This window comes from Bos javanicus, chromosome 25 (assembly GCF_032452875.1).
Source record: "Bos javanicus breed banteng chromosome 25, ARS-OSU_banteng_1.0, whole genome shotgun sequence".
NCBI classification, from domain to species: domain Eukaryota; kingdom Metazoa; phylum Chordata; class Mammalia; order Artiodactyla; family Bovidae; genus Bos; species Bos javanicus.
Genome location: NC_083892.1, coordinates 40,151,504 through 40,178,253, shown reverse-complemented (window position 1 = coordinate 40,178,253; position 26,750 = coordinate 40,151,504). Strand labels below are relative to the sequence as shown.

The following is a 26,750-nucleotide window of genomic DNA, read 5'->3' as shown; positions in this document are numbered from 1 at the left end:
TGATAACTGTTTTACATGCACACTTTTGGAAAACCTAATCTGTTTTTAAAGTTGATAACTACCTTGTGTATGCATTAAGTACTGAAGTTCCCAGTGTTCAAGAAATGCACTACACTATTAAAAAAGAATTAACAGCTTTCTCTAAAGAACAGAACTAAGCTCAGTGTGGTCTGGAATTAATCCCTGCCTAGAAGTTCCACAATCAAAAGGGAAAAATGTGGAAAAGCAAAGATAAATAAGTAAAATTGGAAAGTATGCAAAACCATTAGAGATGTGCCAGTGACTCAGAAGTAGATAAAACCGAGAAACTCGTCCCAGCCCCGGGTTGTGAATGTGCCGCCCCAGCACTGGGTGTCTGAAGTGTTTCCCTGACACTCAGACCTCCTGTCAGTGGTGCACGGGACAGCCTTCCTTAGTCGTTTGCAAAGAAAAGAATGCCCTGGAGGGAAAACAAAACAAAATGCTATTTAATATTCAATTTAGTATTCTTTAAATTTACAAGTGTCAGTAATAATATCATAGCTGGATCAACAGTATTGTCATATTAGCATTAAAATTTTCCCATTATTTTTTTGGTGTGGTGAATTCGAAAGTATTGTTTAACCTAAAGGATTTTTAAAGGTTAGATGAAATAGCATTTATTTTGCACAGCTTGATGGATTGCCAGCAGCAGGGAAGACTTTGCAGCTCAGATGTTTTCAACACCCTTCTGATCCTCTTTTTCCACGTTTCCTTCCTCATTAATTTTTCTTTCAGAGCCGTGACCATGTTACTGTATATAGAAGAGATGCCTAAGCAGTCAGGTGTTAATGGACTTCTCTGCATTTTATGTGTCTGTGTGTCTGCCTCATCATGTCTCTTAATAGCCTTGCTGATGTTTGGGGGAGGGGAAGGGGAGGTTTTGCTTAATTTTGTGATATACTTTGTATTGTACAATAAGCAGGATTATAATAAATTGCCATTTTAGAGAATCTGAATGTTATCTCATTGTATTCATTTTAATATAAAAAGAATATAGAAGAATTTACCACATCTCAGGAACAGTTATTTTTAAACATAGTACTTGGGATTGCCTTATTGCATTGTTGCTTAAGTGGTAATGCAAAGGAGAAAAGAGTAAAACCCTTTACTAATGATCTTTTTTTACAATGGATTTCCTTCTCTGAACTCCCACTTTTAGTTATTTCAATGTTAAATTTACTGTTTGTCACTAAATAATTGTGATGTTCACAATTACAAAGCTCTTAAAATTGCTTTTCATATTTGCTACTTATGATAGAAAACCTTTTGACCTAAATATTTTATGAATACTTAAAATTTCATATTATTGACTTTAGACATGTAGAGTTTAATTTTTAGTACTGAGCTACCATATGTAAACTGATTATATTACAAAATGAAATCAATCGAGAATGGACATGTTCTACTTTGCCTGAATGTCCAAAACTCAAGTACCTCTCTAGGCAATGAGGTGGCTTCCCATTAGTTCTTGGTTGGGACTGTATTCTTGTGGACTTGACAGGGGGTATTATACCAAAAGACAACTCCCATCCCCTAAGTTAAGGGTGATGTTTAGAGTAGTGTGAGTTTGTGAGAACTTGCTCTCAACCTCAAATAAATAGAGTGCTCCAGGAGCTCCATTTTTTATTTCCAATTTCTGGGCATTTGAGACTATTTTGGAAAGTGGGCAAAAGTTCTTCTTGTAAGTTGATTGAGTTGATAAGACCCTAGAGAAGTGGAATTATCCTGTAGAGTCTCAATACTACTTCCCTGCCTCCACAGAGCATCCCTAGTCTGTTATGATGAGCCTGAATAAAAACGAGATAGCTTAAGTTTTAGTTTAGATCTGCATTGGCTACTATAAGAAAAACATTTAAACTGAAACCTGATAAAGTTTTTAATAAAATTTTCAATCTGCTAAATGTACAAAATAAGAGATGTATAAAAAATGTCTGAGCATGGAAGAGACTTCTTGGAGATGTGGAGCATGGTTGCTGATGAGAAGAAATAAATAGCAGATTGCATGGTGCTCAAAGTCAAATAGTAAATCAGAAGACATAATATCTGGTTAACAACAGTAATGGGGATATAATTATATATACACACACACACACACACACACACACACATATATATCAGTATCTGTATTGGGATTTCTGAATTTCAAAATAAAGAGAAAATTCAAGTATCTAGTCAGAATATAACATGTTAACTTCAAGTGGAAGACAGACAGACCCAAGGACTCTGTACCCAGCTAATAGTATTACTTAAGTGGTTAAAGGGTGCATGTTGGCAGACATACTATTAGTCTATGAATCCTTTCAGAAAAAAATTAAGAAAATATTGAAGGCAGTGGCAAAATCTAGGGTGAAAAACCCACACAATATTATAGAAAAGAAACAATGGCTTGTATGCAACCAGTGGAACTTGAATCTGAATAATTGTTAGTTAATAGGTTGTGACGCTAAGTGCATTCATTGCACAGGAAACACTGTGGAACATAACCAGTTTTTATTTTCTTAATAACACTGGAGTGCTTTTCAAAACTCAAATACATTATTCCTTTCTATAGCTCTGAGTTCATATGCATTTCTGATTAATTGATTGAAAAATCTACTCTGGCAAGGCCTGGGACCAAAGGGAGGAAAGATAGTGATAAACTGGGTATATTTAAAAGTGGGCGAGGAGATGATATGACTGTGATAGACTGTCAGTTCTAGGGAAGAATACCAGAAACAACCTGATTTTCAGAAGTAATCATAAAAATAGATAGCACTTAATGAGTGTTGCAGGTCTTATTTTAAGTATTTTGTTATCTCATTTTACACTACATATTTTCAGGGATATTAATGGACAGGCCAATCTTATATATCTGCAGAGGTATAAAGAACATGCATATAAGGTACAAGACATAGATACCTTGATTTTAAAGTTTTTTTTTTTTTTTTTGTAGTATTTCCCCTTTGCTCTTTTTAAAAATTAAAAAAATTTTTTTAATTGAAGAATAATTGTTTACAGAATTGTATTGGTTTCTGCCAAACATCAACTTGAATCAGCCATAGTTGAAAAGTCTAGGGAGTAATCATAATAAAGAATTGAAGGGAGCGGCTGTAGGTACTGATGTAAAGAGAAAGTCCTATGCTGGCTGGTGAGAGCTCTCCTCCTTTCTATAAGAAAGTTTAAGCGCAAACGACACCAATACTTTACCTTTTTTACTGTGGCAGCGTAGTCGGCTTGGTTTATATCTGACGATAGAGAAGAGTAAAATTTTTATGGAGGAGCCAGAACCTGAGTTTCCTGCTTTAGGAAAGGAGAATACGTAGTTAATTTTCATGATCCCTATCAAAAGAACAATGAACTTTTGAACAAGTTAGTGAGCAAATGGAGTACAGAGCAAGGCTAATTGAATCTGCAACAGGGAGAATTTCTGGAGATAGTAGGTTTCTATGATTTCATAAGATGGGTGTTTGGGGACAATGAGAACATAAAAATAGTAAATTCAGGAGTGGAAACTCAATCGAAAAAGACCCTGAATTGTGTTTTAATCATGGAGTCAGTTGCTTTTTATACTTTTTTTGCTTTTGTTTTCCGTCCGTACAAAGAATCCTATACAATAGAAATATATTTCCAGGTGGTATTGTATTACAGAGTTCAGTGACGTAGATTGAATTTACTTTTGCTTTTGCTATCTGAGTGGATTAGGAAAATTCCTTTCAGGCAACCAGGGACCAGATGATCAGACAGACATCATATCATTTTCTTTGCTATGAAAATTATAATTCAACCTTGGGAAAATTTTCTAATGTTGTATTTTCTGTAAATAATACAAAGAGTAAAAATAAGTAAAATCATTACTCTGTTTCTCTCCCTTCATATTCTGAATAATAACTAATTTTTGGCAAATACATATTAATTTAATTTTAGGGATGTTATTTTTTAGTTTATTTTGATCAAAGATGTAAAAAGATCCATTATTTTATGCTCAAAGGTGTGCTAGCCAAGATAGCTTGCTATAGATATCTGGTATCTTTTTGTAAATAACTATGTTTAGAAAAGTCTTTTCTCTGAAATCATCTCCTTAAATACTTAAACCTAGTTAGATCACCCTCAAGTATAGGGATTTGTGAACCATGTAGGATATTTTAGGAATTCTTTCATACCGAAGCAAACAGGAGGCTTTAGTATTATTGTGGAAAGGAAAAAAATGGGAGATTTTGAGGTAGCTGTTTCATTTATGCATCAAAATTTATTTTTTCTTTTTGCTAATAGTCTGATAAGCAATTTTGTTTATCTAAGAATTTCTCTTCATAATTAATCAAACCCAAAATATTTAAGATAAATAGCAAAATATTTTTCATTATTTGAAATGGCTATGGCTGATTAAAACTATTTCTAGCAAAATTGACTATATGTTAATTAAGTCCCATCACTTCATGGGAAATAGATGGGGAAACAGTGGAAACAGTGTCAGACTATTTTTTGGGCTCCAGAATCACTGCAGATGGTGATTGCAGCCATGAAATTAAAAGACGCTTACTCCTTGGAAGGAAAGTTATGACCAACCTAGATAACATATTCAAAAGCAGAGACATTACTTGCCAACAAAGGTCCATCTAGTCAAGGCTATGGTTTTTCCAGTAGGCATGTATGGATATGAGAGTTGGACTGTGAAGAAAGCTGAGCACCGAAGAATTGATGGTTTGAACTGTGGTGTTGGAGAAGACTCTTGAGAGTCCCAGTCCATCCTAAAGGAGATCAGTCCTGGGTGTTCATTGGAAGGACTGATGCTGAGGCTGAAACTCCAGTACTTTGGCCACCTCATGCGAACAGTTGACTCATTGGATAAGACTCTGATGCTGGGAGGAATTGGGGGCAGGAGGAGAAGGGGACGACAGAGGATGAGATGGCTGGATGGCATCACCAACTCGATGGATGTGAGTCTGAGTGAACTCCAGGAGTTGGTGATGGACAGAGAGGCCTGGCGTGCTGCAATTCATGGGGTCACAAAGAGTCGGACACGACTGAGCAACTGAACTGAACTGAACTGAATGAATATTACATCCTCAATATGGAAAAAATATCAAAACCTTGAGGTCTTTGATTTTCCACTTGTCAGACGTAAAATTGTCAGCTTTTTTTGCAAGTGGTAGAAGAGCTGTAGGAACTACTGAACTAAAACATACCTTTTCTTTCTATGCATAAGCTGCTGCTGCTGAGTGATCTCGGGGAGGCAGGCCAGTGTTATTGTCCAGTGGCATTGACTTACACTTTTACAGAGAGCAAATTTATGGCCCTTATCTGGTGAAGACTTTATGAATGACTGGTATAAATCAAGCACTGAATGACTATTTTTCCCTTTGAGCATAAATCTATGATTTGGAGACTGATTTCTGAGTAACTTTTTTTGTAACCCATTTAAATGACCATTTTCAACCACTTTTCTATATTTTGGCATAAAACGAATAACTAAAATATAACTTAATACCAGTGATAGATTTATTTTTCTTCTGTTAAGGAGCTCCTGGAATTCACCTGGAACTCTTATACAACTCAGTAAATGACCTCAATTAATAGAGTGGTGGGAATCCAATGCCTGGGATTGACTGAAGCAACTATGTATGTCCACCTTTTAGGTGGGAGAGGGAAAATGAAGTATGTATTTATTTTTAAAGGTACAAATGATGAAATGTGCCATTCATTGAGGAAAACAAGTAGATAGGAAAAGCCCGTCATTTCTAGGACATTTGCAGAGTAAATAACTTCTGTCACAAGTCCTAGAAAAGTGAAAAAGTATTAGCCCACGATCTTCTGAACACTTTCCCAAGAGACTTTCCTTCAGGAGGATGTCTCTAAAAAGAAGATGGAAGATATGCAAGCTCACTTGGAAGGAAAAGCTAGAAATAGGTGACTTTAAAAATAGTTTCATGAACACTGTCCTTCTCCTCAGAAAAATTTTGATCTATAGATGGCATCCTGTAGGTAGAGGGGTTACATGAAATTGTCTTTTATTCTCAAATGGTCCTTTCTTTGTCTTCCTCTTGTTACATGTAGTTGTATGACTTAAACAGTTAATAACATGGAAAAAATAGTTGGTCAGGAGATAAGCAGTTGATCTTGGCTGTTTTAAAGGGACAGCAAGAGAGGGCTGTAAGTGAAGTGATGCAGCCCCTGGTGGAAAGAGGATGACCCCTTGGATGAGCAGGTTGAGGATGTGTTTGTTAGGAGGGTTGATTGAATCATTGTATAGAAGTAAAGCCCTTAGGACAGTCCTTGGCACGTGGCATTCAATCAATAGCAGCAACTGTTACCATGCAAAGCAAGGGCTGCCTGTACATTTTAATAATTTTGCAAGCAAAGAAACCAAATTTTGGAAAGATTAGGTAATTGTCTGAGGCCACATAGGTAAGAAGTGTCAGAAACCCATTAACAAAACGTTTTAATGTCTCCGGACATTAGTGTTGTAAGAACTCACAACCTGTCTGTTGATGCTTCTGTCTGAATACCCATGGAGCTCGAATTACTAGTGGATTGTTTTCAAAGACTCATCCGCCTATCTAATCATGTCTGTAGCCCTCTAGGGGACTCTCTGCTTAGCTGGGCTGACCATGTAATATTGCCAGGGCTTGCCTGAAAAATGAATTATTATACAATGATTGCACAAAGCTTCTGGAAGCTAGTGACACACTTGGCCTTCCAAGATTGTTTCTTGGAATGAATCAAAACTCCTTAGTCTTAGAATGAAGGTGGAACCACCCTGGAACAAATGAAAAATCCCAGAGAAGGAAAAGAACATCCCACTAATTGAGTGGGGAGAAGTGGGCTAACTCACTGCTTAGCAGTGAAGATGCCTGGTTACGCTGGGAGATGAGCAGGGTGGGAAGGGATGTTGAGTGACCCTGCCTTTAGTTTCCAGGATTCAGTGTAGTCTGTGCTCCATTCATTGGGCAGCTGATAGTTGGAGTCCACACTGAGTAGTTAAATCTGGGCGAGTCTGATTCTAATTTACAATCCAGCTTCCAAAATGGAGGAGATCCTATTCAGAATATCTTAAATTATTCAGGGTAGAGGAGAATTGTGATATGGAGATGGACTGTAGGATTAATACTAGGCCTGGAAAGATGAAGACCAAAAAAAAATTGATTAAAGAAAAAATCTGACATTATTTAGTGCCTCTAAGATGCCAGGCCTTGTGCATGACTTTTACTTATTAATTATGTAATTCTCATAAAAATCTTGTTAGGAGGCATTGCAGAGACAAGTAAGCTGAGACTCAAAAAAGTCAAGTAACTTAACTACTAGGGCTGCTGCTGCTGCTGCTGCTACGTCACTTCAGTCGTGTCCGACTCTGTGCGACCCCATAGACGGCAGCCCACCAGGCCCTGCTGTCCCTGGGATTCTCCAGGCAAGAACACTGGAGTGGGTTGCCATTTCCTTCTCCAATGCATGAAAGTGAAAAGTGAAAGTGAAGTCGCTCAGTCGTGTCCAACTGTAGCGACCCCATGGACTGCAGCCTTCCAGGCTCCTCCGTCCATGGGATTTTCTAGGCAAGAGTACTAGAGTGGGGTGCCATTGCCTTCTCCGAACTATTAGGGCTAGTAAGTGGTAAAGCTGAGATTTTCTTTTTAAACCCAGACCCATTTTAATATATCACATAGCTCTTAAATGAAAGATACCAGAGTAAAACATTAAAAGTAAGACATTTTGGGAGTGCATGTCTCATCTTCGATCTTGAACATTTTTGATCTTGTTGCAGGAACCCCAGAATTTATGTTTCTCTGGAAATAATGTTTGCACTTGTGATTTATTACCTGGGCCATACTGCAGAAACCTATTTTATGTGTTTATGGCTGTCTTTCTGTGTCTTGATATGTATATTGATTTCTTTATATATAGCTTTCTGTACTGTTGATCAATAAAATCCATATAATTATTATATAAGGGCTTCCCTGGTTGCTCAGTGGTATAGAATCTGCCTGCCAATGCAGGAGACCAGAGTTTGATCCCTGGGTCAAGAAGATCCCCTGGAGAAGGAAATGGCAACCCACTCCAGTGTTCTTGGCTGGCAAACCCCATGGACAGAAGAGCCTGATGGGTACAGTCTCCATGGGATCACAAAAGAGCCAGACATGACTTAGTGACTAAACACCAACAATTATTATATAAAATAATACATTTTGGGGTATATCTTAGGGGCCCTCGGGGCTCTGCTCCTCACCTGGAGGGCTGCCCTTCCTGGGAGCAGCACTGTGCAGGAACACGAGCACCAGTGGGTAAGTTGTCAGGGAGTTCCTCTGTGCCGGGTGGCAGCTGTCTCCATCTCTGTGTTCTCGAGAGAAGCGGCATGGCCAGTGCGTCACTTCTCGGGAATTCTAAATTTGAGAATAAACAGCACTTCCCTGATACATTCTTATGTGCCATTTTTCTTTCCATGTGAGCATTCTTAATGAATCGTTTCTGTGTATTGGAAGTGTGTCTTCATTAGTAATTAAATTCTTTTCATAGCAAGTAACAAAAACAGACTCTAGTCTACTAAAAAAAAACACTTGTTCTTTTTTTTTTTAGGAATTTATACTAAAATGAGTATTTATTTTTAAAAACCAAATGATATAAATATAAGACATGCAATACTGGGTCAACCCAATGGTCTAACTAGCCTGTGGTTTCAAAGTCTTGTAGTATTGCATTAATGTTGGCCTCTGAAGTTTTGGGATTCATTTCAAACTCCCTGGTGTCCTTTATTATTCAAATCTGGATTTACCATTCATAGATTCATATAAATATTTCCTGAACTTACTCATATCTTTAGGTTATATCAATTATGGAAATAATGAGTTCCCCAACAGCAAGGATTCTACACCCCATACATCATGAGACTATAAGCAGGGGTTCTACTACAGAGGAAGGAAGAAATGGGGTGAAAAATTCAACCTATTTTGGTTGTCCTCTTGGATACAACTGTTCACATCTCACTCACATGAAAAACTTATTCACTCCCATCCAATGACCACCCTCTCCCCTAAGCCTCACCTAATTATGGTATTTGTCAAAAGTCCAGGATCCTATGATTTGCATCAGTCCAGACTCCGCTACTCTCAACCCAGAGACCTATACACTGAATAGAAAATTATCTGTCTTCCACATACCTAAGGCAGGAAGCCTCTAGGATGACCCCAACGGCCCCTACCTCTTCGCATTCATGGCCTTGAGCTATCCTCTTCCTTTTAGTAACCTGCTTCTAACCAACAGAATATGGCAATGGTAAGGGGATGCCACGTTTGTGACGAGGTCACATAAAATAGTGACTTTCATCTTGCCAGCAGTGTCTTTCTCTTTTTTTTTTTTTGGTTTTATTTTATTTTTTTTTAATTTGATTTTATTTTTAAACTTTACAATATTGTATTAGTTTTGCCAAATATCGAAATGAATCCGCCACAGGTATACCCGTGTTCCCCATCCTGAACCCTCCTCCCTCCTCCCTCCCCTACCCTCCCTCTGGGTCGTCCCAGTGCACCAGCCCCAAGCATCCAGTACCGTGCATCGAACCTGGACTGGCAACTCGTTTCATACATGATATTATACATGTTTCAATGCTATTCTCCCAAATCTCCCCACCCTCTCCCTCTCCTACAGAGTCCATAAGACTGATTATACATCGGTGTCTCTTTTGCTGTCTTGTACACAGGGTTATTGTTACCATCTTTCTAAATTCCATATGTATGTGTTAGTATACTGTATTGGAAAAACACTTGTTCTAAAGCCTCAGTGGTATTTTCAGGTTGGGACTCGCAGAGTCCAGACTGGGCACTGGACTCTGTTAGACAGCGAGGAGCTTCTCTCCTTGTCTGACTCTTCTCTAGCTCATCTCTGTCTCTGCCTTTGCCCCTCTGGCTTTAAGGTCACTTGAAACAGCCTTTTCTTTGCTTGTTGACTTCCTTCTCTCTCTGTTCACTGGTTTGCCTTCAGCCTCTGAGCACAGAGTCCTATGTGGCTGCCTCCCTGCTCATGATTTTTTATCTCCTCAGTTTCTAGTGAGCAGATTCTAACCAGAATCTCTGAGACGTGACTCCAGAATCCCAGAGACAGAATGACCTGATGATTGGCCCACCCTAAGGTAGATACCACCACTGGTTAGGTATCCATATGATGTCCATGGTCTGGGGGGCAAGTCCTGCCCTCCCCAGTGCTGCTGGAAGTCGGTCTTCTGCTGGAACAGGAGCAGGGGGAGACTGGGAGGTGCCTGATAGTGGTGTGTTACTCACTAATTGGATTTGGCTTCTTTGCTTCTGGCTTTCTTGTATTTTACTCCTTTTAAACTAAGGAAGCAGTTATCACCACTCATTGTGTATTTTCAAATTAAAATTCACTTCCGAAGTATTCCCAGTAATAAAGGGCTCCCAGAGAACTGTGGTACAAGGAGGACCAGGAGCAGACTTACTCTGAAAACTGCAGAAGGTATTTTAAAGCAAACGCATCTCTCTTACTCACCAGGACCCCAATAGACTGCTGATTGTTTAGCTGCGTGATCTGAAGACACACGCGCTGGTTTGGCCTATGGGTTAGACTGTGCCTTTGGTCACATTCCTTGCTGCCTCACTGTGATGAGAAGTACCAAGGGTGAACGCCAATTGTCCTTACAAAAGCAGTCCATGAAGTGGTGAATGGAAGAATCAAACTTTTATGGTAATCTTTTATTGTAATCTATTTTCAGTTCTGTCAGAGAAGCAGCATGGCCCAGTGGACTAAGGAGAGGACCGGGAATTTGGAGCTCTGAGAGAGAATCTGTTTTGCAACTGACTAGCTTTGTGACCTTGATAAAAGCACATTAACCTTCGTCTACTTCCTCATGTGTAAAATGGGATCTACCTGATGGAATGATCAGAATATAGGTACATTCTGACTTAAGCAAACTAAATAATAAGAGAGATTTTATATGAATTGGGAGTGGGTATCAGAAGACTGTGGTTTGTAAGAAGATTCCTCCTAGAATTCATTTAAAATCCAACCTCTTCTCAGGCTTTTAAACTGTAGTTAATTGACAAAAGTTAAATTTATATATACAAGTTTAAAAAAATACACTTATTGGATACTGTGAGAAAAAAATTCGGTAGAATTATGATTTGATAACTCAGTAAATCCATGTGAAATACTAAAAAACAATGTTTTGCAGGCAGCAGTAAACAAAGACTATTTTGAGACCTTAGATTTCAGGGTGAATTTTTTCAGTATGAGAATGCCAGTAATGCCATTTCTGCCATATTTTTCTAACTTGTTGACATGGGCATCGTCATATTGGTCTTGGCGTCATGACACCGGTGCTGAGTCGACATTCACACTGGCAGCTTGTCATCCTGCTCCAGTCAGGAATGGCCTGTAGGCAGTTTCAGTTTATCTGCTGCTACTGGAATTTTGATGTAGCAGTGTTGAAGGTTCGATTTGTACTATGGCAGTCTTATGCCTACTTGTGAATTTATTCTCCAGAGGGCAAAGGACCCTAAAAGCTCACATATAAACAAACTCAAAGGATTAAAATAGGAGGAAGAAATAAATAGCAGTTTGTTATATATTTATATTGAATTTTGCATAGCAGTCTTAGTTATTTAAAAGTACATTTTGCCGGTTTTCACATAGAGAAACTCCTCAAGTCCAGAGACTGGGTGGCTAGAGACACAGCATCCAGATCTTATTAAGAACCCAGGTTTCCTAACTTCCCAGTCCAGACTGCTGTCTGAACTGTTGCAGAAGGGTGCTGGTGGACTGGGTTCTGAAACCAACCGATATGTGCTTTTGGGTTGTGTTTGAAGGAGATATTCCACTCCCTCCGTAGTGTAACCAAATTTGCTTATAACTCCCCAATAAAATTGTTTTTCTCCATCTGAAAGAGACTCTCCCAAACCAGTCTGAGGATGAATGCTGCTCTGCCATCTTTTCCAGAAAGGGCTTTGTGGCTGAGCCTCATTGTTGCATGGGTTCACAGCGTGTTATTGCTAACTTGTAAATATTCATTTACAGGAAAGAGTGACTAAAATCTTGGCATTCTTTTATACTGCTGAGAAAAAGCTAGGTTTTCTGTTTCTTTTAGAGGAAGGTTTTCCCAAAGTTTCGTCTTGGTTGCAAAACATACCCCCAGAGATTCCAATCAACATAACTCATGCTGACCAGCTGACTCCAAGTATGACAGCGCAGTGTTCAGCAAGTCCAAATGAAACCGGGTGGAGGCCAGAGAATGTGTCTGCTTTTGCCTGAATTATCTGGTTCTCTAACTTTGGTTCTTGATTTCAGCTGGCCTCAAATGAATATTAACCCAGAGACAAATTTTGTAGCCTTTCATGATACTACAAACATTCTGCCATTGCAGTTACTGGTTTATAGTTGGTTGCAATGCTTGATTTAGTGCAGCACTTGAAATGCTTGGTTTAGTCATTTTGATATGTGGGAGGAAGATTTAGTTGGATTAGATTTCTGTTATTTCTTTTCTCTTGAGAAAGATAAGGCAGGTTCTCAGATTATTGTATTTGATTAATAAACTCCCCTCTCCCAGGTATCCCAACACCATCTCTGTCTCTGTTACTATCTCTGTCTTCAGTTTTATCTCCATCTCTTCTTTTTCTCTCTTCTTCCCTATTTCTTCTCCCTTTAGGTGTATATTAAACAGGAAAAAAGTTCCAGCACAATGACTGAGCGATTGCAACATTAAAGACTGCTTGGCCAAGAACCTATTAATCTTTGTATGAAAGCCTTTAGGGACCAACATCAAATACAAACATGTTAGAAGTCTTTTTGCTGTTCTAGCTCAACTGACCCAGAAAAAATTTAAGAGCAATAGTCACTGCGTAGCAGAAAAAAGATACAATTGTAAATTTGAAAAGCTCTCATCTTTAACGTGGCTCTTATGTATCACAAGCTTGACAACCTTATAGATTCCATGCATGCTGCAGCTGACTTCCAAAAAATCTGTTTTAAACACAATTTTGCATCGAAGTTTTCTGTGTATTTAGTGATTTACTTTCCCTTTTTCACTTTCATGCATGGGAGAAGGAAATGGCAACCCACACCAGTATTCTTGCCTGGAGAATCCCAGGGACAGGGGAGCCTGGTGGGCTGCCATCTATGGGGTCTCACAGAGTCGGACACGACGGAAGCGACTTAGCAGCAGCAGCAGTGATTTATTAATAATTTTAATTTTTGTTAAATAGCTTACTTTGCATGTAAATACTACAATGTATTAAGGAAGTGTTGAGAATTGTTACCCCACATAAGTGTCAGTTTAAAGCAATGCTCTTTTTAAGCAGTCAACTGAAGAAAGGAATGATAACAGAAAAGAGGCAAAAAGCATAGATGTGGGTCCATCTGACAGCCTGTTTTTGCTGATAACTTTGGCCTGTTTTGTGGTGGATTTGTTTTCATTTCTTTGAAGACTTAGACTTAGAGATCATGCCTGGAGTGCTGCTCACCTTACCTGGGGAGAGCCAGCGTGATGGAGAGAAGACTAGGAGGTCTTGTTTCCAAAGGCTGTTTTAATGAAGAGTGTGTTAATTTGATTCTTCTTTCATCAGGATCTGTAAGAGAGTTTGTACTTTGTTCCCTTTGATTTTAGTGTGTGAAGTGGAGTTTTTACTCAAGTCCTCTCTTGAGTAAAAGTTTTGTTGAGAATGAGTGTTCTAGCCATGCCCCCTCGCACTTTCCTTGAGGAAGTTTGCTTCGCCACAAGAGATGCCGGGTTCTCTTGGAGAGCATGGTGTGCTGTAGCTGGAGCTGCCAGGTGTGGAAGATCACGTTTCCCCATTTTAACTCTCACAACAACTAAAGTACTTCCATTTCATAGATACTCATTAGCTCATCCTAGGTCAGTTTTCCAGCTAAGTGACCAAGCTGGGAGTCTATCCTGAGTCAGCTGACCCAACACAGATGGTCCTAATTGCTTCCCTAGATTGCTTCCCCATGAGGTGCGGCTTGCTACCATCACCAACCCTAACTGCCTGCCTTGGGGGTTCTGCGTTGCGACCCCTGGTGGGCAGTCGTGCTGGCAGCAGAGTGGGTTGGAATCAAGCATATTTTGCTTCCATGTTGACCCCCAGTAAACTCAGACACAGGTCAGAATTGACCCACTTCATAGCACTGTTTATGTTTTCTTGTTTCATAGGTGATTTTCCTGGAGGAAAGATGGGCTAAAATTCTAGAGCAATTTTTGAAGACTTTCTCTAATTGTTAAGTTTCTATCTGGATCCCACTAATAAGAAATGAAGTTGTATCACAAAGAATAAACTTCCAAATTACATAATTCTTATTCTGATCAGTTAATTGCCATCTATTTGGCTTCACAAAAAATAACGATTTCTAACTTATAGTTTAGTTTTGTGATTCTTAATAATACAAAGAGACTTTTGTTAAAATATTACTGATATAAATATTTTCTTTTTCTCACTATTTTATGGAAGACAATGACTGGCAGAAAAGCAAACTGTGTAATTTCCAGACCCACATGTTTTGACATGTGACTTACTTAAGGGGGCTGCTGTTCAAAGAGGGAAGTGAAGGTAATTGATCTCTATGCTATTTTACTACCCCAACTCTTGATTGTCTTCTGTGGGGGTCTTCTGACTTTACTCTGTTTGTTCCCTCCCCTCCCTTAACCTCCCTTCTGTCTGTGGTCACTGTCTGGGGACCTCATCCTTTCTCATGGATTTATGGTGATTACTCCCACACTTAGATTACTAGGCTCTCTCCTCTATATTTACTTGTTAGCCACAAGATTGTATAATGAAACTGATGCAGCTTTCTCTCCACTAGAAATATTAAAAAAGGCAGGACTGGTGCTCTTGACTAAATGTTAGCTTTGGAAATTAGGCCTAAATTATGTTTTAGGTTGTAAATGAGTGTAGCATGATGTGGCTTGCATCCTAAAGTTATTTTAAAGAGTTAGTTCCATAATGGTTCCAAACAATTACATCATTTTATTTTCTATATAATATGGATTTTAATTGTGACACTAATGAGTATGAGCATACTTTGCATTCACTCACATAAAGCAATTTGATGAGTTAAAGTGAGGTGACATTTGATGGATTCAGTGGGACTTTAGATCAATTTGCATTTCAGTGGTATTTTATGGCTGACTTCAGAAAACTTATTTTAAATAGGATTTCTTGGTAAGTTAAAGAATTTAGGGGGATGATTATAAAATAATTGATTAAAAAATGTGCAGTGTTAGTTTTCATTGAACTTAAGCTTGTATGAGTTAAATTTAAAACCTAATTCAATATTTTTTAGGTTTTATATTTTCCTGAACCTCTTTTGAAGTATTAATTTTGTCATGCTTGTCACTCTAATCTAATGATGATTTGATGTTTGCAAACTGAATACATTTGTATGCAAGGAGTTCTGCTGTGTTTTTAATCAATGAAGATTAAAATTTGGCAACTATAATAAAAATTGAAAAATTTTAAATAGAAAATGAAAATAATGATTATACTTTAGAAACTACTTTTATTAATGTTCTTGTCTATGAATCATGTAATATCTTTCTCATCTTTCTATTTTGTAACATTTAGAAGGTGATTGAACCTTAAAAGAAGTAATTACTACTAAATTGTGAAGAGTGTGTTAATTAGAACAGAATATTTAAATTAGAACAGAATCCTTGTGCTCACATTCTTCCGCATTTCCCTGAAACATTTGATCTAGAGTTGCAAATGAAAACCAGAAGAATGCTGGACTACTTTAAAAACTCATCTGCCCTCCCCAGGAACTTGCACAGACAATAGAATGTTCTCTAATGAAAGTATATCTTTACTTCTTTATTACTTATTGATAAAAAATGTAGGGCTTAAAATACCTAATAGATCAGTCACATGAAAAGTAAGATTCATGGGTTAGATATCCAGAGGGCAGCAGTTACTGTTCATAGTCCAGGAGAGCCCGGTATAGTTTAACATTGCTTTTCTTTCCCAAAGATCTCTTGACACTAAAAGACAATTAATGCAATCCTTAAAAGATGCATGCAGGACGCTTTATTGTAGCTCTTCACCTTTGCTGATCAGTGCCCTTCAAGGGGAAAGGAGAGCTTCCAATCAAAAACAGACCTAAAAACTGAGCTGACTGAGTAGTAATAAATGAGTCTTAAAAAAAAAGAACTAACATTGTTATTTCCCAATATTGAGAGGCCACCTCTCAATAAAAGATGAATGTGACTATTTCCAAGGCTGAAATTTGACTTTTTAAAAATGATGATTTAGCATGATAACACAAATGTTTAATAGTATATGAAAGGCAAAACTTAAAAAAAATCATATGGAAATTTATGACACCTGTAACTCCTATCAGATGTCAGCAGTTAAAATCAGGTATGATTAAGCAGAATAAAAGCTTATTCACATAGCTTTGTAGAAGCTTTGATTGAATAGAAGCTTCATCTTTTGTAGTACTGTAACTTACTAGTGAAGAAACCACATAGTTGATACCCCGGAAAGAGATAATGTGTTGATAATTGAGAATACCCCTTATATGTGTGAGAGAGACTTGACAGCATCTTTATCACTATCTCATTTGATCCTCTCAATTCTGAGACATTGTTAGAGCAGGTGGGATTATTTTACATTTTACAGATGAAGAAATAGAATAATTGTTATCCAAGGCTACATGGTTAACATTTGTAACTAAGCTCCAGACCTTTCAAAACTCTCCTTCTCCCCACAGTGCTTTTAAGGTGCTGTGTTGTATAGTCCTTTGATTCCTTTGACTTTATGTGTCATATTTAACACTAAGCCAAAAATTTGCTACTAAGATCTACATGACATTGCTATTTCATATTCTCAATATAACTTCTGCTTATAACATGTAACGAAGATTATCCTTTTATAGTTATGTTGTCTTCCAGCTAAATTTGACGCCTCCATTTACAGACTAGGATGAGCCCCATATTCTGAGTCACTCCTTTCTTTAGCCATAGCCTATTCCAGACCCTCGGGAAGAGAGCAGCCTCATCAGCGTGTGTGTTTCCTGTTGCTGCTGAGTGTGTCTGCGCTGCCTGTGCCATCTGTACAGTGCACTCAGCTACAGAGACAGCACCAGCCTCCTGAACTGTCTGTTGGGAAGGCTGCTAGCCCGTGCATTCCTGCCACTGGTGGCGTGCGAGAAAGTTGGTTTAGCACTGGTCAAGACTGGCTCTGGCACAGCCGATGTCTGGGTCCCACTCCTGCTGCCGCTTGGTCGGTATGGGGCCTCTCATCTTCACTGCCATCGCTCATCTTTGATTCTTTGTTTTCCTATTCAAGTTCTTAATCTTTCTTGCTGTAGAACCTTCACTCACTTTGGACAGCCCTCATACTCAGTTCTAAAAAAGTTTATTCTTCACTAATTCCCTCATTGGCAGTGATCCTGTTGTTGTTTTTTTTTTGAATGTGTAGTTCACAGAAGTCTTCAGTTGAGCCTCAGCTGGTTACATACAACATAGTGAACTCACTTTTTTCAAAAGATGAATAATGTTAAATTTCCCCTGAGTAAACATTCCGTGCATTTGTTTACATGCCACTTTCTTGCTAAAAACCGATAAACTGTTTCTCAGGCCATGATTATACATGAGGAGCATGCAAGCTCTGGGTCCAGCTGTTTCACTGGAGACCATTATTGCACTCCTTACAAAACTGTGGCGAAATAGTCATGAAAAATATTAACTTGTTTGGAGGTGTGGTCAACCTTTCCCAGGACTGACTCAATGGACAGCAGTCAGCTCTGTGCCAAGATACGGAAGTGGAATCAAAAATTCCACATGTTAATACTAGTCCTGATAATGTATAGGAATGATACTGGGAGTCAGTGTTGCTAGGAATGTCCTGTATTGGCTTAGCTAATACTTTCCACTGGGTTTTCAAAAAAATGTTTCTCCTACTTTTTAACTTGTTTCTTAATCCAATACACTTTTGGATGAACTATCAGACTTTGCTTTATAGAACAGAAAAAAATTTTTTGTTCATGCATTTCTTGGTTTTATTACCATGTTGTAAATGTATCAGTTTTGTGAGAAGACTGTCAGAATGGCCAGCTCAGCCCTGACTACACACCGAAGAACTCATCCCCACCAAAAGGCCCTTTTATTGTGCCTGAAGCATCTAGGTGAATCAGAATGGGACATGAATGAAAATAACTCCTAAACCTATCATGGACTTCCTAGGTGGCTCAGACCTAAAGAACTCGCCTGCAATGCAGGAGACCAGAGTTTGATCCTTGGGTGGGAAAGATCCCCTGAAGAAGGAAATGGCAACCCACTCCAGTATACTTGCCTGGAGAATCCCCATGGACAGAAGAGCCTGGCGGGCTACAGTCCATGGGGTCGCAAAGAGTCGGACACAACTGAAGTGACTTAGCAAACCTATACTGTACATTTTTTAAAGTTACAGCTCTATTGAGGTGTAACTGACATACAACAAGCTGGAAATCTTTAAGGTATACAATTTAGTAAATTTTGATGTGTATATATCATGAAATCATCACCACAGTCAAGGTAGTGAACACATATATTCCTCCCCTCAGGTTCCCTTGAGCAGAGTGGTAATTCCTCAAGCAGGGTCTTTGTACATGCCTCCCTCATCAGTCACTGAATCTGCTTTTAGTCAGTGTAGATTAGTTTGCATTTTGTAGAGTTTTATTTAAAATGAAAGCATGCAATATGTCGTCTTTTTGTCTGGCCTGATTGTTTTGAGATTCGTCTGTCTTGTGTGTATCAATTGTTCATTGTTCATTTTTGCTGCCGTGTAAATATTATATTGTGTGGATGGGCCACAATTAGTTTATCAGTTCATCTGTTGATGCATATTTGGGTTATTTTGAAGTTTTGTCTATTACAAATAAAGCTGGTATGAACATTTTTGCTAAGTGTTTATCTGGACTTAGGTTTACATTTTTCTTGGGCAGAACATAGGAAGAGGGTAGTGGGGTCATATGGTAAGTATACTTTTTAAGGACACTGTTTCCAAAATGGTTATTCCATGTCTGGTTTCTTCACATTCATGCCAACACTTGGTGTGGTCTTCTTTTTTTTTTTATCTTTTATTTATTTTTTTTTTAGTTTAATTTTAGTTTATTTTTAAACTTTACAATATTGTATTAGTTTTGCCAAACATCGAAATGAATCCGCCACAGGTATACATGTGCTCCCCATCCTGAACCCTCCTCCCTCCTCCCTCCCCATACCATCCCTCTGGGTCGTCCCAGTGGTGTGGTCTTCTTAGTTTTGGCAACTCTAATAAACATGTAGAAGTATCTCATTATGGTCTTAATTTGAATTTCCCTAATGACTAGTGATTTTGATCATCTTTTCATGTGCTTATTTGTCATCCATATATCTTCTTTGGTGAAGTATCTTCAAATCCTTCATCCAGTTGAAATTAGGTTGTTTGTTGAATTTTGGAAGTTCTTTATTTTGAAAGCAAGAATATCAGGTATGTGCTTTGCAGAAATTTTCTTCTTGTCTGTGACTCACTTTTACTTGTTCTTAATAATTTCTTTTGAGGAATAGTTTTCAAGTTTGATGTGGTCAAGTTTTCCAGTTTGTCTTTTTTGTGCTTTTGGTATCATATCTAAGAAACCTTTGTCTAATCCAAGATCACAAATGTTTACTCCTATGTTTTATTTTAGAATTTTTTTAGTTTTTAGTTTATGCTCCATTAGGAACTATTTTTTATATATGGTGTGAGGGATGGATCTTAGTCATTTCCTTCTTTCTTTTTGGTAAATGGGTCTCTTATTATTCTAGTACCATTTGCTGAAAAGGCTCATTTTTTCCCTCCACTGAATTGCCTTTGTACTTTCTGGAAATCTTTTGTCCGTGTGTGTATGAGTTTGTTTTTGTTTTGTTCCATTGATCTACTTCTCTCTCTTTATACCAGTAGAATAAGGTTTGATTACAGTAGTTTTATAATAATTCTTGAAGTTAGGTAGCATTAGCCTTCTGTCTTTGCTCTTCTTTTGTTCTCCTTTTTCAGAGTTGTTTTGGCTGTCCTGTATAAATTTTGGGACCAGCTTGTCATTTTCTGACAAAAGGTCCGCTAAGATTTTGATTGAGATTACAATCTAATATATAGATCATTTTGGGAAGAACTGAGTCTTAATGAATATTGAGTCTTTCAAACCATGGACAGGGTGTCTGGATCTCTGAAAATTTAAAATGAGTATCTGGGTTCAAAATGTAAACCACTCAGGAATCAAGAACAAAGCAAAAGAAATACCTCAGGTGCCTCACAGATTAACAAGTACACTGGAACACTGGTCTTTTTATCCCCTCAGTTTTGTGCTGTAATTGACATATAGTGCTATATATGTCTGGGGCTTCTCAGTGGTAAAGAATCTACCTGCCAGTGCAGAAACTCCCGTTCAGTCCCTGGGTCGGGAAGATCCCCTGGAGGAGGAAATGGGAACCCATTCTAGTATTACTGCCTAGAGAATCCCATGGACAGATGATCCTGGCAGGTGACAGTCCGTGGGATTGCAAAGAGCCAGACACAACTGAGAGACTGAGCAGGAACATGCTTTGTATAAGTTCAAGGTTACAGTATAATGGCTGACTTACATACATCATAAAATGATTATCACAATAAGCTTAGTGAATATCACCACATATAGATACAAAATTTAAAAAGCAGAAAAATACCTTTTTCTTGGTGATGAGAACTGAGGATTTTCTTTTCTGTGTAACACATAGCGGCATTGGTTATATTTATCATGCTCTACGTTGTATATCCCTAGTGCTTATTTATCTCGTGACTGGACGTTCATGCATTTTGACTGCCTTCATCTAATTCCTCCCTCCTGCAATGCCACCCCTCCCCAGCCTCTGGTAACCACAGGTCTGATCTCCTTTTCTATGAGTTTGTTTGTTTGCAAAGTATAATTGACCTACCTCACTGTGTCAGTTCCTGGTGCATAACATAGTGGTTTGATATTTCTATACATTTATTAGTCTAGTTACCATCTGTCACCATAGAAGATATTACATCTAATTAAACTATCTTCCCCACACTGTACATTTCATACCCATGACTCATTTACTTTATAACTGGAAGTTTGTATTTTTTTGTTTTGAAGTTTGTACTTTTTAATCTCCCTCTCTTCTGGCAACCACCTGTTTGTTCTCTGTGCCTGTGACTCTTTCTGTCTCATGTTTGTTTATTTGTTTTGTTTTTTAGATTTCTCATATACATGGAGTTATATAGTAGTAGTCTTTCTTTGATGTATTTCACTCACATAATGCCCTCTAGATCCATCTGTGTTGTCACACATGGCAAGCTTTTGTTCTTTTTTGTGGCTGAGTAGTAGTCTATTCATTATCCATTCATCTATTGATGGGCATCTAGGTTGCTCCCATGTCTCAGCTATTTTAAATAATGCAGTGGACATGAGAGTGCAGATATCTTTTCAAATTAGTGTTTTCATCTTCTTTGGATAATCGCCAGGAATGGAATTGCTGGATCACATGGTTCTGTTTTTAATTGTTTGAGAAATCTGCACCTTCTTTTACACAGTGCGTGCACCAGTTCACTCATGTTTCCGTTCCCATCGACAGTGCATGAGAGTTCCCATTTTCTGCATCCTCACCAGTACTTGTTGTTTGTTGTCTGCTCTGACAGGTGTGAGGTAGTACCTCATTGTGGTTTTGATTTGCATATTAATTGGCTGTTTAGTTCTTGATCAGTTCCCCACAAAATTTTCATTTAACGTGGAATGTCTAAATGTTAGATGTCTCACTCAATAGAAACCTCAAGCCCTCCACAGGCATCTTTGTCCCAAGATGCCAGTCAGTCATAAACAGGTGTACTCACCTTGTCTGCTGATACCACACTGGGTGGTGAACATTTTGGATGAAAATAAGAGGTGTTCAAGCTAGAGATCCAAGAATATTCAGATCCTCCCTTGATCAGCTAACTCTTGGTTGGAATTTCCTGCCGGAAAGGCAAAGGAATACATGCAACCAAGATGAGACCATTATCAATAAGAGCAGCATAATTCTGGTTATGAAGGGAAGAAGTCAGATATCACAGGTATCCAGATAACCACGCCTTTTATAGAATTATAGCCTTTCATGTTGCAGCTTCATATTTTTCTGAAGGAGTGTTGACATAGTATGAGACCAGGCTGTGACACAGACAGCAGGATTGCTTATCGCTGCCAGAGCTTGGACCCACCAGCCCTGTGTAGTCAGTTATGTGAAGACAACAAATAGAATGGTGAGGGTCATTGCAGACAAACCACCAGTCCTTCAAAGCAAGTCAGAACTCTCTGTCACTGACAATGTGCCTGTGCTGTTCTCTTATGTGGAAAATACAACCTTATGAGCTAGGATCGTGTTGTGGTTGAGGATGTGAAATTAGCCTACATGGATTCAGATTACCATTCTGCCTTTGCACATGTGGTGAGTCCATTTCTGTATGCCTCTTTTCTTTAAAGGGTACAGAAAATTGTAATCATAGCACAGAAATATTAAAAATGAACACTTGGGTTTGGTGTGCTTGGTACATTTTGTGTTTTTAGCATAACGCATTTTTAATCTTTCGTTTTGTATATTCTTGTTGCCCCTGACTACCTGTGAGAGTGTGAACTGTGTGTTCAGTGAACGACTTTTGCTTTACTTTGTGTAAATTATTTGTTCTACTCACCCCATCTCACCTCTTGCATTCCCTCTTACTTTTTTGATCTTTTCTTTTCACCTCAGTCAGCCTTCTCTTTTACTTCAAAACTAATTTCTTCCAAGAAGCCTGCCCTCACACACCACAAATAACTTATAGATTAGAGGAGGGATGGGAAATATCTTTACTTCCACAACCTCAGAAACAATCTCTCCATATCCAACCTGCAAAAATAAAAAGCCAAATGATTTTCCTATCCCAGAGCAAAGAGAAAAGTTTTAGCATTCTATCCTGAAACTTAGATTTCAAAATATTTTGTGTCCTATTAGTGCTGAGAGTATTTAATAAGCATTGATAAAAAAAAATTAACCATTTTCTGCCAATTAACTATTTATTTTATTTAGCTTATTTCTGACAATTTTAGAATGGGAATAAGACAAAACTACTAAACAGAGGTAATAGTAGCTTGAAAACCCTTTATGTCACATGTATTAAATTTGAAATATTGAAATGCTAGAATCCAAATTCAGAAGTAATTAACCAAAATAGTTGACAGATGTCAGCCATGCTAATAAAATTTGTATACCCTGAATATTTTCCAGCTTGTAATTAACTGCACAGATGATGTGATCTGATTTTGTCACTAACTGCTTATTAATGAAGGAGATAATGACTAGTTACAAAATCCATAGTACCAGCTGAATACCAAGTTTAAACATTCCCCATCAGCTGGCACCAGTAGGAGTCATACAACCTTGATATTAGTTTGATTTGTGCTTACTTTCTTCATCTGTGATTGCCAGGGGGAAACTGAATTTGCTAACTTCAGCTTTAAGTGACCTTGAAGATAGTAAATCTATTTTTATTTTTTAGTCAGCAAGCATAATGGCTTTTATTTTTACATTTTTTTATTAAAATTTAATGTTGTCAGGCTAGTGATATCACCAGTGAAAGTTTAAAAAGTGCAAACGGACAATGTCAAGTTCAGTTAAAGCCAAGCAGAACATAATCTGCTAGTATGACTTGAAGATCTGAATGTAGGATACTATTAACATAAATAGTTCAGTCACAAAAGAGCATTGTTCATTATTTTCATATAATGTGACATTTACTTTAATATAGAAGAGAAACACTCTTCAGATGGTGAGTGAATGTCTAAGCATAGACAAGAGATTGTATTAGGTGTTTGACTTCTGATCATGCACTACTCGTGATCATGAGCCCTCACTCCTGTCTTTCATCTCTTGTCAACCAGCACTGTTGAGTGCTCACTGTATGCCAGACCCTACGCCAGTGTTGAAGATAGAGTAGTGAGCCAAGGATTCGGTAATCTCTGAGTAGCTTATACCCTAGAGTGGGGTGGACAGATAGTCACTCCAGAGAGTCTAACGGTGGTGTTGTGAAGGCAGGAGCATTTCATTGTCACTGATGCTGGAGGTCAAGAAAGGCTCTCTTAAGAATGGATTGCTTAAATTCCAAGCCAAAGTTGACTAGGTGGAAAGGGAGAAAGAGTGTGCAGGAGACGGACGGGCTCAACGCAGGGTCCCTGTGGCGGGAGAGAACAGCCACTGAGTGGACAGGGTCTAGGAAGCCAGTTTCAGGAGATGTGTCCTATGCTGTATTGTAAAGGGAATCCACAGGAGGGCTTAAGAAAAAGAGGGACCATGATTAAACTTCAGTTTTGACTTAAAAAAAAACAAAACTACCAAAAGTCTATGACTGCAGTTGGACAATGGATTGCAGTGAGCTAAAGTAAGTGTGGACCAGAGCAGTGAGGGAGCACCTAGAGTTGTTTTGCCAGAGCGTGGAGCCTGACAGGAAGTGGAAGGGCTCAGGAGATGCCATGGAGCAGCCTTCCATCCCTGTCCTGTCTCTAATAGACCTCTGTAGCCCTTTGCACCGCTGCAGAAACCTTCACCCAGCACTGCTGTTCTCTTGTGTGCTTTTTCCCTGGAAAGGACAAATTAGTCTAGTTCTGTCCTTATTTATAAGACAGATGATTGATACCTCCTGAGCCCAGGCCCCAGCTCTTTGCTCTCTTCCTTGGGTGGTCTCTCTCTCTCTCTCTCTCTCTCCAGTAGAGTGGTCTTCAGTATTTATGCTCCTCTGCCAGCTAGTTTGGCCTGTTTGACATTTGCACTTGGATGTCTCGCAGACATCTCCAGTTTCACATGTGCTTAGAGCCCCTTTAGATTCCCTTTTTCCAAACTGTTTCCTCTGCTGCCTCCTCACCTTTTCTCTTTCTTACTTTTGTATCCCTGTGTTTGGGATAATACATACTTGTTGAATGAGTGGGGGAATTCAGAATATAATTTCAGTGGTAAGTAGTTCTGTTAATAAGAACAGGGAAGGCTCTTTCCTTATTCCATCCAGGAATAAGAAAACTCCATTCATTTTACAAGAAAACTATAGTTTTTCAAAGTTCTTTTAAAAGAACCATCCCAGAGGAATGGGAGGAATGGTACCTTGATACAGGGCAAGACCAGCCATCTAGGCAGCCCACTTGGCTTCTGTTTGTAAGAATTTGTGTTAGTTTGTGTTTTTCCCAGAGGTGTTTTGCTGGAGTAGAATGGTTATTGTCTAAAAATTTTCTGTCTTGTTAGGTTGTGTCCTTCCTTATGCTTTAGTTGTTGGAGGAAGTTTTTCTTGGAGGTTTTTTGTCTAGTCCCATTGAGGTTTCTGGGTTGCCATCTTCTTCAGCATCTGATCTGGGAAAAGGCAAAAAGAAAACTAAGATAATATACTGCTGTGTCATTCTTTGGGTCCTGGGGTCCCCCTAGCCAAGCTTACTTCTTTCCACCTCTCAGAAGCTTTTATGATTGTTTTATAGATTAGGTTTAGAGTTTTTATCTTCACTTAGCAGGAGAAATAGGGAAAAGTACATGTACTTCATCTTGATTTGGAGCTGCAAGTCAGGAGGCTTTCCTTAATGATTATATATCTTTTAAATATAGTTTTCACATTAAATCAGAATATTCTCTTCCCAGGGTAAAGGAATGTTCAGCCAGTTTCACTTATACATGTTTTATGCATATTCGTCAGTATTTTGGTTTTGGAATTTTTGATAGCTTTGTATAAATCTAAAATTTTGCTAATAATCACAGTACTGGTTACTGTAACTTAGGGAGCTTCTGCTGTGCACTCGACGCTCTGCACACTGTCTCTAATCTTCTCTCGACCCCTGTGCATCAGGTTGTGTTATCTCTGTTTTGTGCATGAAGCATCTGAGGCTCATGGAAGTAAATTAACTTAGCCGAAGTCACAAATGAAGAAATGGCTGCATAGGGTATGAACCAGAGTTTGTCTAATATTAAAATATTTGCCCTTTGCCTTTATCATACAGTTGCAGAAAATTGGATAAAATCTTAGAGTTAGCAAAATTTCCACCAGCCCTTCTGGAAACAAAATTAAAATTACTCTGTCAATGCTTTGTTTGACTTGCATTTAAAGTAGGATTTTAAAAATAGTTTGGGTAAGAACAAGCAACTTTCAGAAACTTTATCCAGTTAAATACTTTGGATCCATTCAACTCTATCAAGTCTCTGCTTTTAATTTTCTCCAGCACATCCCTGACAATGTATTGTAAAACAGCATTTGTGGAACAAGTTAACTATGACTTTAAGCAATACCTGTTTTCAAACAAGATTAAACTGTATTTGAATTCAATCCCTGAGAAATAATATAAATCAGTGGCCCTGCATAGAAGTAGGTTAATGTCCTAGAGTAGTGTTTTAGCCACAAGTAGTTTGGATGTTAAACTCTAGCGTCAAGTGTGTTTGCTTATAAGATTATTGCTTTACCATGAATTTATTCTCTTCAAATTCTGTTTCAGACTTTCAAAAAGTCTTTATGTGGGTCATCTTTTTAAAGACTGTGTAATCAATAGAACAGCTTTCAAGAAAAATGTTGAGAAAAAGATGGATGGATTTCATGAAGGGAAAGTTAATGAAGTGATGTGAAATATGAATGAATCTGATGTGCTGGGTTTTAGGCCCCTTTTTTGTGCAAGTGACAGGTTACAGAGCTCTGAACCTGAAATCTTATTAAAATGTTAGAGGATGGAGATATAGTAAATCTCATCTTGAAAGTGTTCTCTACTCAGCAGGTTGTAATTCAGCATTATTTGTATCTGTTTTA

The 26,750-nt window shown here is 38.3% G+C and overlaps 1 protein-coding gene across 4 annotated transcripts in view; it reads left to right on the top strand.

The window, feature by feature from the left end:
• Window positions 1-26,750, top strand: part of LOC133238799 (protein sidekick-1) — a 733,626-nt gene that overhangs the window by 102,814 nt on the left and 604,062 nt on the right. The window lies entirely within an intron of this gene.